At 36.4% G+C, this 16,484-nt stretch overlaps 1 protein-coding gene across 10 annotated transcripts in view; it reads left to right on the top strand.

Moving 5' to 3' along the window:
• Nucleotides 1-16,484, top strand: part of TENM4 (teneurin transmembrane protein 4) — a 4,497,462-nt gene that overhangs the window by 1,698,668 nt on the left and 2,782,310 nt on the right. The window lies entirely within an intron of this gene.

Raw genomic sequence — 16,484 nt, 5'->3', positions numbered from 1 at the left:
AAAATGTTGATCTTTTAGACTTAAGTATGGTCATACTTTGGTGAGTATTACTGCTTAATGATTTAATTTTTTCTGAACTAGAAAGAGTGACAGGATTTCTCCAGTTACAAGACATGAGCAAGTGAGTTACAAAACATTTTTCCATTTCATCCAGTAAGCATTTCCCTGAACTTTCATCAAATAACTAATTAGACAAATTGCATGGAAAATGTGCCTTTTAGAAAGGATTACTATTTTGTGGTTAATTGTATCTTTATTAAAATGAATTCACATGCTTTCAGCAAAAATGAAAACACCAGTTAATGAAGTTGTTCATAAGATGGAGTTACATTTACCAATAACAGAACTGAAATCTAAGAAGTACAGTATAACCCAAAGCTTTCTAGAGCTGTATACATGGATCTGGGATATCTAAAGTACGCTTCTATGTATCACTGTAAAATACACCATTATTAGCAAAGATCATGTTAAGTGGTTTCCATTTAGGTTAGAAGCTTTGTGTCTGGTTTTAGAAGCATTTTTCTGTAGGTTTAATTTACAGATGGCCTTGCTGAAGTTGTGTAAATGGATCTTGGGAGGAAAGCTTTATTCTACACACTTCGCTGGCTTAAATTTTTGTTCTTTGATTTGGAGTGCAGGTTTAATTATAGTTGTTGACAGACAACCTTTGAAGAGTCTTGCTAATCTTCATTACAAATTGTAGTAGTACCAATTACAGAGATACAGAGGTGAATACCCCTGACACCCGCAGAGTTTCACTTCATGGCATTTAGTCCCCGGACATGACATGCAGTGCATGTCTTTGATGGAGTCCTAGTCCTGAAGATTAAAATAACTGTTATGGCAGGACTCCCAAACTGTGCATTGCTCTTTATCAAAACATAGCCATTGTGACTGTCTGCCTTTTCTTTTCAAAAAACATTGTTAGAATTATTTTCCATTTAAAATAATTCAATCATATTGATTTAGCGGGGCAGAATACAATCGACTAAGTTTTGCTGAAAGTGGATTGGGCCTGAGAGAAGATACTTAGAGGCAGTGGAAGTATGAGTGTACTTCAACAAATGTATACCTGTTATTTTATGCTTATCAGAATTTGTCAGCATGGTGCCAAGTAAAAAACATGGTGCCTAGTAAACATTATGTAAATTGTAGCAGATGACCTGACATTATTTAAATGGAGTTTATTTAGACAGAGATTAGTTAAATGAAAATATGCATAAATTTCATATTTTAGTAAATATCTCAAAAAAAGAAAGAAAGAAAAAAAAGCAAAGCAAAACATCAAGACAGACAATGCTTTCTGCCATATGGCAGTTAAAGCATTGCTGAACAAAACTTCCTTCAATAATTATACTACCATTTTTTTTTTTTTTTTGCCTAGGATGTATGTCATGAAGATTTTAATCATTGTTTTACTTGTTATGTATAACTGAATTACACATTTTTGGTAGGATTATGCAAATTGTCTTTGACGTGAAACAGAAAAATATACTACCATGTCCACATAGAAGACACTGCAATGGAAATGTTGTTAGCTGTCAGTTATGGAGATGTATAATATTTCTGCATTTACATTAATATTGTTGGCAGTTGGTGCAGAGGGTTAAGGTAGTTCCCATGATACAGGATTTGATTCCCTCAGCCCTCATCTGCCTAATGTGTGACCTTGAGCAAGCCACTTAACCAGACATAGCTTCCAGATCACCCCAAAAAGGGACTGTGTTTCCAGTCTGCCTACTAGGTTAACAAATGGGTATTAGTATATTTCTAAAACCAGCTGATTTATGAACTATTGCATGGTATCATCAGAGACCTTCGATGATACTCGAGAAAATTGTCACTTTTACTTGTACAGCATATGAGGTAACCACTTTTGTTCATACTGAAAATTATAGAGATAAGCATAATTTTCATATTTTAGTAAATATCTCATAAAAGTGAAACATCAAAAAAGGCATTGTTTGTTGTCATATGGAACTTCAAAAATTGTGGAACAAAACTAGTACTGGTACTATAAATCCAGTCTGTACAGTTTCCAAGATATATTTATTGATTTATTGTTTGTTGGCTGGGTGCGTAGGCTGCTACAAGACCCTTTTCAGCCTCTAACTACGCCAAATGGCAACAACAAAACAGAAAGAACACATACAGACAAAATGTAAGAACATAAAGAAAAGAGTATTCAGAAGTGTTTGGAACATACGGGGCACCTTCCTTTGGGTTGGTTGGTAAACTGAAGCCCAATTGCCTAAATTGGTGGTAGATCAGGTGAATGTAAAAACTCCGACAGTAAGTATTGAAAAGATTAGGGGATACTTTATTTCTACTCATTTTATACAACATTTACACATTTCATATATCATACACTTTCTCATTATATACACCATATTATTCACCAATTACACTCCTCATCCCTTCAGCTATAGTCATATTTTTATATAAAATATTATTTCTTCATTGTCCTTTTTTATACAGTAACTCTTCACATCGTCTTTTCCACAAATGCAATAATGTCATAAATAAAACAAAACCCTATTTATCTATTTCTGTCTCAGTTCCTTATTTGTCTTTCCTGAACAGTATCTTGTTCATCTTCTTATTCTCAAATCTTTTCCATTTCTAAGTCTTTTTCAACACATTTCAAAAACTTTGAATTTTTTACAGTCCAAAAAAACAATGTTGGGATGTTTCTTCAACTTTAAATATGTTACAAATTCTTTCTTCAAATTCTTTATATCTCTTATTTCAGTGTATAAAAAGCTTTATTCAGCACTTTCATCTCAACAAGACTTCTTCAGAATAAATATAAAACTACTCAACCAAATAACTTAAATATTCCTCTCCCTATTTGTAAAAAAAATCAATTAACCATTGAAAACATGAGGTCAATTAAACAATCTCAAAAATTAAAAAGACATGCACAATTTGCGAATGAACCATTTTCAATGAAAAAAACAAAAAACAATAAAACAATGAACCAATGTTAAAAAAATAATAAAAAATATATAAAGAAAAGCCTGGAACAAGTAACCAATTCATTCAAACTTTTTTGACTATTAATGGGCCGATAGAAAGCCAGGCTTAAATGATGCCATTGACATCAAATGTTTTTTGAAACACAGGAAATTAATAGTCAGGAAAGTTTGAATGAGTTGGTTACTTGTTCCAGGCTTTTCCTTATACATTTTTATTATTTTTTTTAACATTGGTTCATTGTTTTATTGTTTTTTGTTTTTTTTTCAATGAAAATGGTTCATTCGGAAATTGTGCATGCCTTTTTAATTTGATTGTTAATTAACCTCATGTTTTCATTGGTTAATTGATTTTTTACAAATAGGGAGAGGTATATTTAAGTTATTTGGTTGAGTAGTTTTACAGTATATTCTGAAGAAGTCTTGTTGAGACGAAAGCATTGAATAAAGTTTTTTATGTGCTAAAGCATTTAACTTTTCAGTCTTTATTAACCATCAGTACCATTGCTTTCAATTTCTCTTGTTGTTTTATTGGCTTTGGTTTCACATTTTACAAGTCATATCTCTTATTTCCTTTTATAGGTAGTTTATTCAACTTAGGTCTCAGTACCACCCCATAAACATTTCAAATATCTTTTGTATTTCTTTATTTGCATCTTTCAAATATGCTCCTTCATATTCCTATGAAAATGCAAACTAATTTTCTTTCATTATTTTGGGAGATGTTTCCTACCTGTTTTGACATAATTCAGTTCAGTTTTCCATACCTTTATCTTCTTTTCTTAATCTTTACTTTCTAAATTTTCACATTCTTTTTTAAACAGTAACATTACTACTTCTTTTATCTTATATCATTCTAATACCCAAAATAAGTGCATTGAAGTCAAAAACAGTATTTCTCTTTTCATTGGATTTAAACTTGAACTTCGTAAGAAGCAAATAGTAATAATAATAATAATTTCCATACAACTTGGAAACATGTATACATCACCTAAGTAAGTTAATTTATAGAATATCTATGTAAACAACATATATACCTTTCTTCTTAAAGAAAAATGGAATACATTCCACCACTTTGTTCATTTTCTTATTTTTTCAGTAATTCTGTCTATTGTTCACATCCTAATTTCCATATTTCACACCTAAATAATCTCATTTCTTGTTAAATAAATTCCCTGTATCTGCACTACTTCCCAATCCTTTACTTTTTTGTTAATCTAGCTATAAATGTACTTTCCCCAAAAATTCTTCAGTTTTTTACAATTATTTCTAGCATCCATACTTAATTGTTTTGTTATTAATGTTAAGTAGTCTGTATAAGACAACATTAATAGCAGTTCTATTATATCATTATTTTTTATATTTTGCTTTTTCTATGCCATTTCCATGAGTTTTTATGAAGGTCATCCTCAACATCACAACAAGCCACATACTCATTGGATAGCCTTGTTTCACACCCCCTTCTTAGTCTTTTCTCCTAAATAGCCACTTGCCATTACTAGTACCTACAAATTGACTTATTCATTGTTAACAAGTTTTCCACTGTACCATACTCTTTCAAAATAGTCCAAATTTGTTTATGATTTATACTATCAAAAATTTTTGCTACATCACAGGCAACCATTTTCCTTCACCTTCCCTTTTCTTATAGCTCCTACTACTTTTGTTATCACAAACATCTCACTTACATTTTTTCTTACTCCACATAATACGTCACTTATTTCTTCATCTAAATCATCATATTTTCTGAATAATTTTAATAAAGATATAATCTGTACTCCCCAGTATTATTGGCCTCAAATGTTTATATCTTCTTTTTTTCTCCCTTTTTCAGTGTAAAGTTTGACACCTTTACAATTTTTTCCATTTTTTTTATCCCTTCATTCATCTATTCATTACTTCAGTGAAACTGTCCATCTCTACTTCCATCATTTTTTGTACAAAAATCCTACCCTAAACAATCTGTTCCAGGTAAGGATTCATCCTGCCCTTAATTTATCACTTCTTCTAATTCCTTTATTGAAACTACTTTTCCATTTCGGTTAGTATCTCTTTTTCTTTTTTTCACTTTCTGTATTCCTCCATCCAGCTAATTCTTCTCATACATCTGTCTTACATATTCTTCTAAAATACCCAACTATCTCCTCCTGCTCATATTTTAATTTTCCATTTGTGTTTTTATGGCCTCATATTTCCTCTCATTATATTTCACCTCCTTCCATAAAAAGGTAATACTTATTTTATTCTTTCTCCTCTCAATTTGCTCTTTCTGGAAAAAAATGTATATTATTGTTATTTATTTAACTCAACCACCAGTATCCTATATTCAGGTCTACTACAAGTTCTCACCTACCATTACCTTGGGACACTTCTGCTGCCACTTGCTGATGTTGGCAAGCACCTGAATTCCCACCACCCTGATTCCCATTAACTAAAACTAAGCTATCGCTCCCAAAACCCTGAACCTAATCTTAAAAACAACTCCCGATCTCTCCCTAAACTTAAAATCCCCCTCCTAACCTTAATCCTTTGGTCATTCTCTGAACCTAAAATCCCCTTTCCCTTCCTAACTTTGTACTAACTCCCGATTGCTTCCTAAAACTAAAATCCCCCTAACCTCCCTAACCCTAATCTCCCAATCACTCCTTAAATGTAAAATCCCCCTAGACTTCATAACCCTTACATTGCACTAACCCCTGAGTACTCCCTAAACCTAAAATCCTCCTCCCCTTCCTAGCCCTAATCTCCCTATGACTGCCTAAACCTAAAATATCCTCCCTAACCTTAACCTTATGCTAACTCCCAATTGTTCCCTAAACCTAAAATTCCCCTCTTCTCCCTAAACCTAACCTTGCACTAACCTCCACTTGCACCTAAAATCTCCCTCTCTAAATCTGAAATCCCTCTCCTGTTTCCCTTCCCCACTTACCAGTTCTGTGACAACCTTCATTGTATGCAACCATTGTGCCAGCTGCGCCCCTGAACACGCATTCAAATTTGAGCAGCTATTTAGACAGGTGGATGGATGGAGAAACAATCACTTGACCCCTGGCTATGAGTTCCTGGATTTCTAGTAGCTAGGGCTTGAGCAGTTAAAGCAGAGCCATCATATTCTTCTATATTCTTTCACTGTTAGATGTTCATTCCATATTTTTTTTCTTTTTTGTAAATATATTGTATTAAAAGTATATCCTGTTAAATTTTATCCCCTTTCCTTCCTTTATTATTTCATTTGTTCCCATATAACTATTTATATTGCTCTATGATCAGAAAAACAAGACTGATTCTCTTATATATAAATCCTGTTCCTTGTCTTAACGTTATTTGGATATTTTCATTCCTTTTTTCATTGTTTTATTATCCTATGTTAATTTGCTTTCTAATTCCTTAAATTACAGTTAAATTCATCTAATGTAATAATACATAAGTGAATTATTACTTATTATTTTATCCCCACATTTGTTTATATTTATAATACAATTAATCTCATGGGCTTCATTTTTTTAAATCACAGTCTAAAACCCTACCTCCTAACACTAATGTGAAATCCATCAATTTCATATCATCATTTTTAATAAGTAGTGCAGTCCCAGAATATACCTCCCTCCTTATTGCACTACCTTTTCCTCACATTAATTCAAAATTTTCACTTTTCTATTTCTCTTATAACCTTACACCCCACCCAGTGTCATATCCTCTCTGGTAAAGTCATATAACAAAATGTTCTCCTATGAAATAAAAATCAGTTCTGCAACCCCAATAAACCCTCTAATAGTTAAGAACTATTCCAAGGCATCCTTTTTATTAAGTGATAACCTCAACATTCTAATCCTGTCCAAGATATCACAGCAGCCAGTGTACAATTGTTCACAGAAACTCTGCACAAGCATGCCAGTGGTAGCACAGAGGCTACTGTGCCTTCAGAAGTAAGCCTAAAACAAACTCTAAAAACAAAGTATCCTAGTGGAATCCAAAATTAAACAGGTTGTACAACAAAAGAAAAAAGTCATAACTAATAGTAATTCAAAAAGATGAAAACTCTCTTATGAAAATAGACAACTAATTTAGTCCAATTAAGAATTTTGAGGAAACTATAGTTTCACAGACCAAGAACAGCCATAAGGCCTTGTTTAGTTATGTCAGAATCCTCAAAGGCAGCACACAAAAGTGTGCCAAACTCATTGTAAGTGGAGCTACATTCACTGAGCTAGGAGACATAGCAAGTTTTTTGGGTGACAAATTCACCTCCAGCTTTAACCCTTACTCACTCCCAGCCACCTTCCAGGAAATACTATCTAACATAACCCCTCCAGCTATTGATAGTGGGCAGATCCTAGATGCTCTCTCTTAGGCCACAACACAGATTCAATGGGACCTAATAATATCATGTGGTGTCTCCTAAATAGCCAGAAATGTGACCTATCAGGACTGCTGAAGTCAGTATTCAGCTATGGCTGCTGAACAGACTTTGTACCACATGAATGAAGGACTACAGTGTTCATCCCTCCACACAAGGCTGGCCCATCAACAGATGCCAAGAACTATAGACCCATTGGTCTGACTAGTTTCATATGCAAAACCATGAAAAGAATTGTCATGTAAATGATTAGCAATGACATACAAAACTTTAAGATGCTGGACCTCACCCAACTAAGTTTTTGTCAAGTGCAGGTCATGCCTACTAAACCTGGTGAACTTCTTGGAGAAGTTCACCAAGGCAATGGACAAGAGCAAAATGGTGCATACAGCCTATCTTGACCTGGCTGTGGCATCTGATACAGTGTCCCACTCAGATATTCTAAACAAACTCACAGAGGATGGCATAAGCCCATGTGTAACATGGTGAATAGCCAGCATGACTCATGCATAACACCCAAGAAGTTAGGATTGGAGCGACCACTTCAACAAAGAAGCCTGTCACTAGTGGAGCCCCTCAAGATTCTGTGATAGGTCCGCTACTCTTTGGCATCTCCTTTTCGGAAGTCAAGGCCAATGTTAAGGGCCTCTGACTGACCAAGTTTGCAGATGACTGCAAACTAGGAGCTGTCATAGAATCCCCCCCCCCCCCAAGATACTATTATCTTACAGAAAGGTATATCATGAACAAATAACTGGTGCCAAAGATATGGCTTAAATTCAATGCTAAGAAATACATAATAGTATATTTTGGGAGGTTGGCCACTCCGGAAACTTCTTCATTAATAATACAACCTTAAGAGTAGACCCAGTAGTCAAGGATTTGGGTTTGCATGTAGATAGTAACCTAGCCTTGAATAAATATGTATCTAAGGTAATAAGAAAGTAATCACTCAACCTATAAATAAGGACATGGTATGTAGGTCCAGAGAGGTGGTCATTCCAATATATTTGGCCCTCAGCAGACCCATCAATGAGTATTACACCCCCTTTTGTAAGTACCTGATCAGGTACATGCAACAACTGGAATGTCCACAGAGGTCCCTCACAAAATGAATACAGGGCATAATCACAATGTCTTATAAAAATTGCCTGAAAGCCTTATCGCTATACTCTGTTTCCTACATTAGACTGCTGAGAGGGGATCTATGCCTGGCATACAAGGCATCCTTGTATTCCGCTCTGATGAGCCTTTTGCAGAATAAACAGCATCAGATATATAAGATCTAATGGCCTAAACTTTACTAATGACATAAATAGGACATGTTGGAGGGACAGGTATGTATCTCAGAGAGTTGCCATTCTCTGGACTAGACTTCCCATCAGTGTGAAGCAGAGCCCTTCCCTAACCTTATTCAAGCGTAACCTGGACCAGTGAATAGGAAACTGAAATTTCAGCACAGGTCTGGTACCTATGTCTTTGATGGACAGAGGCAACCATTAAATCATGCCCAGCTAACATATACCCTTTAGAATAACCTCTAAGGCACAATAACTCATGGGATACATTTGCATTACATGGCTAGTTTATAAAGACTCGAGTGGTCATTTGCCTCGCATATTGAACCTATGAACAAATTACACCTGCATCATTTTTATGCCATTTGTATATTGCCATTCTTCTCACATCATTCTGCTGTCTACATTTAATAACATGACATTAATGTTAACCTTTTTACTTTTCTTGCATCTTTTAGCCGATTCTTGTTTTTTTGTTCTCCTTACTGTACTCCTTATAGACGTCATCACTTGAATTTCTGCCCCACTACTAATTTCTTCTTCACTGTCAAGTATTTAATTTTTATTTTTCATCAAAGCCCCTTTTCACTCTTCTCTCCTTACATTTTCACCTTATACGTTAAAATGTCCTTCTTTTTCCCATTCGTTTTCGCATTATTGTTTGTTTCCTCAACCCCATTTTCCAGTCGTTGCTCCAATTCTTATGCTGTGTCTGCCAGTCCTTCATGTAGGTCACCTACTTCTTTATGTTCTTTTTCACTTTGTTCACTAACCCCTTTCATCTTTTATTAGGTGTGAAACAAACCAAAAGTGATTATCATACCCACATTTCCTAGAGTTTGTACAGTCTGGAGTATAATATTTCCTCAGATGACCATATTCTCCGTATTTTCCACACTGTCTTTTGTTACAGTTCTGTATAAAATGTGACATATCACTAGAGAAAAAAATCCTTTGAGATGTCTCCAGTATTTTATATACTCCTCCTGCCTTCTCACCATTACCTCATTAGATACATGCTATACTTTGCCTTCTTCTGCATTAAAAGTTACCCATACCACTCACACACCCATCGACAATATTTTTTTCTTTCAACACTTTTTTTTATTGCACACACCTCATAACATACTTTTAAAGTGTTATTTTCAATTCATTTTCTATGTCTGTAGTTCTAAACTATACCAATAATTTTCTTAAACTTTGCATATTTAAAGTCTGGTAAACCTACCCATTCTAAGGATGTATAAAACATTATTTCCACATTCATTTACAAATTGTTCTACCCAGTAGCGCAGCTAGGGCAGGGGAAGGGTGGAAAATATCCTGGGTGCAAAGTGTTGGTGGTGCAATTAGCCATCCTTAACCATTATGCCAAACCCTCCATTGTTTCAATCACTCTTTAGTGCAATACCAGCTCTTAAAATTCAGTACTGCATGTCTGTTCCAACCTAAGTGCTGTAGCGCTCTGTGTGTGACAGTTTGCTACCATTTAAAAGTAAAAAAATATATCTTTTTTTTTTAACTGAAACCTGAGTTTTGTAGCACTCTGTGTGTAACAGTTTGCTACCATTTAAAAGTAAAAAAAAAAATCTTTCTTTTTTCTAACTGAAACCTGAGGGCTGCAGTGCTCTGTACATAGTATAAACTAGCAACTGCTTGGTACATTTATTTTACAGGATTTTAAGAAAATGGCAGAAAAGTTTTACTACAGGGCTTCAGACTCAGACATTCGGAGCTCTAGTACACCCTATCCTCTGGGGTCTCAGGCTCACAGTGTGAATGATCTGACATTTATTCCTGTCAAGCATTTGTTTTCAGAGGATGTGCTTAACATTCTGAAGGAAGCCAGTACTCCTAATACAGAGTAGCCGTGTCTGGCAGTGTATCGAGGATTCTTCTTTCTGTGCATGAGACTGACATCTACACCCACCAATAGGGTCACCCTACTCCTTGGAACCTTAATTTTGTCTTAGAAAAATTAGCTTTGGATCTATTTGAGACAGCAACTTTGGCTCTCCTTAATTTATTATTCTTCTATGACACTTTTGGTAGCTATTACTTTGGCCAGAAGTGTTTCTGACTTGCAGTCCTTAATTTTAAGGAAGTTGTCAATGTCTTTAACCAGGAAAGGGTGAGACTGAGGACCAAACCCTTCTGTCATGCCAAATGTAGCCTCAGAAGTCTCTCTTATCCAGACTACTCACTTGCCAGTCATCTTGCCCAAGCCTGAAAATTAAGGTAAGACAATACTCTCCCTGTTGACATGCACAAAACAACTCCAGTATTACACTGAGAGAAACCAAGGCACTAAATGTGCAGAGCAGCTATCTATCTCCTTTAGCCCAAGGAAACAAGGTAGACTAGTCACCAAGCAAATTATTTTTAAAACTGATGTCTTAAGGATATTGTATTCTAGTATGTCAAGCATGGAAAAAATGTAGAAGGACAGGTTAAAGTGCATTCTATAAGGGCTGTTGCTACATCAGGAGCTTTTTGCAGGAGGGTCTGTAATCCAAGTGCCATCAAGGTAGCCACAATATCATTCATCAACAAATGTTAATAAGGTGGGCATCTAATCCATTTGCAGCACTGGCTGCAACATGGCCATCCTGCAGTGTCTACTTTAGGATTCCACTTCTCCGCATGGCCAGGTTCATGACATGTGGGACAATTATCACTGTAACAGTGAGCGGTACAGAATAGTTAGATGATTGAGCAGGATAACTTTTGCATCAACTACCAGTCACCTTCCTCTTTATCGTCTCTCTTTCTCTCTCGCTATTCTTTCCCTCTCTCTTCTTTCTGAATTGCACTAGGGGCAGGTCCCAAGGAAAGTTTTAATTTTGCTGTTGCCACGGACCTGTGACATATAGGAAAGTGAAGGTGCTCTCCACCATTGTTTAGCATAGAATTTTACATTTGAATATATGCTTATCCATATAATGGTACAGGTTCTTAAGTTCATACTAGGCTAACTGCCCTGAAGGGCCATTTTGAGCTTAGCCAATAACCCAAGTTCAGAATCAAACAATGTATCTTGTGTGTATGAGGTGAAGACGTTAACTATTATTCTGACCCCACTCCCTACATTCGGGGAGTCCCACAGTTAATCAGAATGCAATCCACTGATGTGTTTTTCATAAAAATAAATAAATAATAAACAGATTGGTGGTGCATTCTTTTAGGATATTGCAGTGTAACTGATGAGAAGCAGGGGTCTACCCTTTGTACTGCTGTCAATGTTTCTGCAGACTGGAGAAAAGAACGACCTCACTTACTCTTCATTTCCACTATATAGTATCAACTTTGTATTCTAGGTGTAGATTGCAGTGTAATTGAAGGGAGACATAAGATTCTTTCCTTTCGCTTACACTGCGATTAAGTAGTGGTGGTACTGTTCTGCAGAGACTGACTGACATTGGGGTAAGGAATTTTCCCGTTTCTGCACTGTTGTTTTTATCAACAGCATTGTTGTGTTGTTTTGAACCTTGGAAATAGTATAGCTATAGTTTCAGGTGTGTAGAGAATACAGGGATGCTTGCCCCCTGCAAAAAAACTTTGTTTCTTTTGCATCATACTTTCAAAATTGATATCAAAAGTCAATGATTTGTGTCTGAAAATTGAATCTCACTGCTGGCTTACATTGATGACTTAGTATAAACCTTAGTATAAACCTTAGTATAAACTTAGTATAAACCATGCGTTAGTTTCTGTGAGTCCCTGTGTTCTCTGTGCCTTAAAAATGGTGGCCTTTCCCTTAGGGCATACCCCCTTTTTTCTCTAGCAAAACAGAACAAGAGGTGATGTGAACTGATGATGATTTTTATCTGGGATGCAGGTTAATGTTGTGGAGTGTTGTGAAGACAGTCTATACTGCAAAATCCACAGAGCTCTAAAGCTCTGGCCAGTTAGGTAGACATTGCCAGTGGCTAATTCTTATTTATTTATTTATTTATTTATTTATTTATTTATTTATTTATTTATTTCACATTTGTTAACCAGGCTGGTCCAGCTGAGTTACAAAAAACATTTTCAGTGGAGAGAAAAGCTCCAATAACATCTACAGCAAAAAAAAAAAAAGTAAAAGAAACATTATGCATAAAATAAAATAGAGTACAAACTGGAATGCTGGTATACAGAATAAATTATAGTTGTCACATAAAGTGTGAGTACTAAAAATATAAACATACAAACAGTCACAGTGCTGAAAAGCTAGCATGTTCTAATAATTACAAGAATTATAAGTAATGCCAAGACACTTCCTAAGTAGAGGTTGCAGACAGAGGTGTACAGGAGGTTAAGTGGGGTGATTGCAGTGACAGATCTTGGAGTTAATCGGGTGATATTTTAGTGTCATTTTAAAGTTGTTGGCATAAGTTATACTTCTGATATGTAATGGGAGTTTGTTCTAGCTATGAGAGACAGAATATTTATAAAGGTTTTTGCCTATATTTTTACAGGGTTTATAGCTCAGTAGTAAGACTTGGTTGGAACTAGCAAGAGGACAATTGGGGGTGTAATAGGACAGAAGTTTGGAAAGTGATGGCTAGGTAATGGGGTTAGTGAGAAGGGAGTGAGCAGTTTGGAGTTGAGTAAGTGTAAGTTGATGTGGGAGTTCCAGCCAGTGATTCTTTTGTAGGGCCAGGCCGTGGTGGGAGGAGTAGGGATGATTTACAAATCTAGCAACTTTATTTTATGTGGATTTGAGTTTGTGAATAAAGGAAGGTTGTAGGTTAGTCAGGATAAGGAGAGGCATAGAGAAGGATGGGTAATAAAGTTCGAGCAAGGGCACGTTTGGATTCTGCACTAAGGTATTTTTTTATTTCTGTAAAGTAGGCCTAATTTTTGGAGGTTTTTTTTTTTTATGCTTTGTTGTCAAATTTTTGCTGGTCGTCAATAATGGTGCTGAGGAGGTTAGTTTGTGTTTCAACTTTTATTATAGTGTTGTTGAGAGAAGAGATTGAAAAGGTAGATTTGCAATGGGAGAGGGGGTTATGCAGAAAAAGGAGGAGCTTTGTTTTATTGGGATTGAGGATGAGCCAATTGTCATTGAGCCATCTTTCTACAGAAGAAAAGGAGTTGTGTGCAGTTAACAGGTCTGTCAAGTTTTAAAAGACAGATATTAATGTGGTGTCATCTGACTATTGGAAGATAGAGGAGTGACCGCAAGAAGTATGGAGGTTATTGGTAAAGATGTTGAATAGCAGAGGGCCAAGGATGTATCTTGGGGTACCCCAGTTTGGATAGAGAGGAAAAGGGAGCAAGAGTTAAGCCATCTAACTGATTGTTGTCTGTTAGAGAGGTAGCTGGAGAACCAGTTGAGGGCAGTGTTAGAGAGGGTGAGATAGGATAGTTCAGAGAGGAGTAGAGTGTGAGAAACAGTGATGAAGGCTTTAGATAGATCCAGGAAAGGCAAGATCCAGGTTTGCCATAGCAACAGTTCCAGAGAAGGAAATAAGGGCAGTGGAGGTGCTGTGTTTAGGGCAAAACCTGTGTTGCCTAGGACTGAGGAGATTTTTTGGGGATAAGATATGTAATTAAGAGTGGATACATTTTCAAGGATTTTAGACAGAGGAGAGAGGATAGCAATGGGTCTGAAGTTGCTAGGTTCAGTTGAATTACCACCCTTGTAAAAAGGTATAGTGTAGAAAGATTTCCAGAAGTCAGGAACTATGGATTCTTGAATGGCTCTATTAATTAAAACAGAGACAGGAAAAGCAATAGAGTCAGCAGCTATTTTAAGGAACTGAGAAGGAAGGTTGTCAGTAGAGGGAGGGCAGGGTTTAAGTTTCAGGAGTAGTTTTCTGATGTAGGAAATAGAGACAGGTTTGAATGAGAAAGTCTTGGCTTTGTCAGTCTGAATGAGAGGGGAAGAGTGGTTTGTGTTACAGGCATCTGTAGTAGAAGAGGAGTTATTATGAATGAGCTTGGCAATAGTCTCTATGAAGTATTTGTTAAGAAGTGTTGCAGTCTCTGTTGGGGTGTTGTTAAGGAAGGGGTTGAGTGTAGTGGGGATTGGATGTAGTAATTTTTCTTATTATGGTGGATGTTTTTTTTTTTTTTTTTTTTTTTTTTGTCTGGTGAGATTCCTACATTCTCTGTAGTCTTGTAATTGTAAGGGTGATTTAAATTTTAGCCAGAAATTCTAAGCTTTATCTCTTTTTGCCATGAGGGAGAAAGTATTTCTAGTGAGCCAGGGGGCATAGATGGATTTGACCCTGATTTTCCTCAAGGGAGCTAGGGAGTTCAGGATGTCAAGGAAGATATGGTTAAATTTAAGTACCGCTTCATTAATGGGCAGAGAGTGCAGGAAAGACCAGTTGATAGAGGAAAGATAATTATTCAGAGTATCTGGGTTAATGTTGGTGAGTTTTCTACAGCCTTTGTAGAAGTGAGATCTCTGTAGTTGAGGGGAGCATTGATAGATGTGAGATGGCAGGTGATTGCTTATAGTACTGGAGGGGGTTCAGGGATTATGGTACATGTGAGGTTTGTTAGTGAGGATCCAATCTAGAGTGGACTTAAGTATGTTTTTATGTAGATAGGTGGGGGTGGAGATCAGTTGGGAAAAGCCATTGGGATTAATGCTGTGTTGGGGCACGTGAATATTTAGGTCATTCCAATCTGTGTTAATATCTCCAAGGATTAAAGTTTCATAGGCGATATTTTGTGATAACCAAAAAAGTATTTGTTCAAGGACTGGGATGTTTTTACCTAGCGGGATGTAGATGGATGCAATAACACATTGTTTGTGGGTATTCAAGTGACAGCTTAGAATGAGAAGCTCACCAGGTTGAAAGTTTGGGTGGAGACAGTAAGTGGGGAGAGATTAAGCTGTTCAGAATAGAATATGGTGACACCATCACCATTTTTTTGGAATTCTGTCTAGTCAGTACATATTAAATCCTGGAGGTAAGATTTCAGTATCTGAAATGTGGGGTTTAAATCATGTTTCAGATAGGGCTAGGATTTGGGGTTTGTTTGAGGTTATCCAGGAGTGAAAGTCTGTAATTTTATTAAGCTTTGTTTGTTTAATGAGAGGATGGTTAGTTGATTTGAGGGAGGGGAGGGAATGTTTGGTCATAGCAGAGGGGATGTGAGGGTACTATTATCAGAGAAGTTGAGCATGGTAGGGGAGGGTGGGCCTGGGTTTGGATTAATGTCACCATAGGGGAGTAAAGAAATGTAGAAGAGAATTAGTTGAAGAGTGTGGAGGTCATAAGTGGAAAGTTTAAGTTTCAGTTTTGGAGAAGTAGAAGTAGTGGAAAGGATGTAGAGTTTGAGAAGGTAGATGTAGGAGAACTGGAATAGTGAGGATGAGATGGTGTAAAAAAGATAATTGTTATTTATAGTAGGTAGGCAGGTGCTGAACGGAATTTGTTGAATATGGTTTAAGTTACAATGATAGCTGGTCAGGAAGGAGAGGAAGAAGAACAGTGGAGCTAGAAGGTACAGGAGGAACATGATTAGTGAATGGCTATCTAATATCAGAAGAGAATTGGATAGTGCAGTGGAAAATGTGGGAACAGTGCAAAATGGGAAAATAAGTATTACGTTTATAGGGGAGGGGGAGTAGTAATGTGAAAGTGTTAAAGTGGGGGTAGTAAGGTGATAGGTTGGAGTGTAAGGAAGGGGTGTGGTTATGTAATGAGGCTTGGGTACAAATCTATATGTTGTAGGGGTTGGTGGAAATGGGGGTAGGGTAGGGGAGTGGAGTGAGCCCAAGCATAGTGGGCTGACCCAGACCAGGGATTGCATGCAAGCAATAAAAACGTCTACAAAAAACAATCAGAGACCTAGCAACAGGAGATTAGGTAAGTAAAGTATGAATGAGTCCTATAGTCAAAAAGAACA

Source organism: Protopterus annectens, chromosome 5.part0 (genome assembly GCF_019279795.1).
Source record: "Protopterus annectens isolate FY-2018-M chromosome 5.part0, PAN1.0, whole genome shotgun sequence".
Taxonomy (NCBI): domain Eukaryota; kingdom Metazoa; phylum Chordata; order Ceratodontiformes; family Protopteridae; genus Protopterus; species Protopterus annectens.
Note: the sequence above shows the minus strand (reverse complement) of the source record. Positions and strands in the feature narration are given on the sequence as shown.